This window comes from Sinocyclocheilus grahami, unplaced genomic scaffold (assembly GCF_001515645.1).
Source record: "Sinocyclocheilus grahami isolate Dianchi unplaced genomic scaffold, SAMN03320097.WGS_v1.1 scaffold5003.1, whole genome shotgun sequence".
In the NCBI taxonomy this organism is placed as follows: domain Eukaryota; kingdom Metazoa; phylum Chordata; class Actinopteri; order Cypriniformes; family Cyprinidae; genus Sinocyclocheilus; species Sinocyclocheilus grahami.
The window spans coordinates 8,008-8,865 of record NW_015509813.1 but is presented as its reverse complement, the minus strand read 5'-3'; the positions used below and the strand labels follow the sequence as shown (position 1 = coordinate 8,865).

Here is an 858-nt window from a genome sequence, read left to right as displayed (position 1 = left end):
AAATGAAAAAAATAAAGTACATAAATGCAAAAATTGCATAAAGTCTTAAATGCTTCAATAATAATAAATGCCAAAATCATAAACAAATGCCTAAATAAGTGCAAAAATGCACACATACATAAAAAAAATGCATAAATACATAAATGCTAAATAAATAAACAAATGCATATTTGCTAAATTTAATACACAAATAAAATGTAAGAATAAATAAAGTGTATGAATAAATCAAATGCATAAATAAATAAACAAACCAAACAGACTGAGAACAGGCTGTAGGTCTGTGCCAAGTTTAGTGGATGTATTTTGAAAACTCTTTCCCAGAGTTTGGTCACATGTTAGAGATTTTAGAAAAACTCGGGCCATGTTTGTACAGTAACAGTATATTGGTTTGTCAAGCCAAACTCCATTGTCAGATTTCATCTATTAGCACACAACATTCATAAAGACAACAGCACCCATCAGTGAATGGAGTTGCTAATGGATGTACCATTATCAGTGACGTTTACTGTGACGGATGGGCGTCTTACCTTGATCCTCTTCAGCAGCCACTGCATCAAACCCTGCTGCGCCGCTTCTGTACACAGACCGGGACGAAACTCTGCCATGTTCTCAATCACAGCTGCCACAGAAAGACAGAGATCTGCTGTTACTGTAAGTCCAAGCCTGTCATACACACACATGCTTCTGTGAATCGTGTGTGTTGTGTTATGACCTAGTTTTTGCAGTGTCTGCTTCACCTAGTTGCTATGATAACTGATGGAGACACTGCAGTGAGATCAGAAGATGTTCACTCAACACATGAATGCATGAACGCAGAAACCACAGCACTAATTTGACATCCAGACCTGACAGTAAGGA

The 858-nt window shown here is 36.9% G+C and overlaps 1 pseudogene; it reads right to left on the bottom strand.

Annotated features, from left to right (window-relative positions):
- The window catches only part of LOC107577058 (beta-catenin-like protein 1), a 13,479-nt pseudogene that overhangs the window by 4,911 nt on the left and 7,710 nt on the right, over positions 1-858 (bottom strand).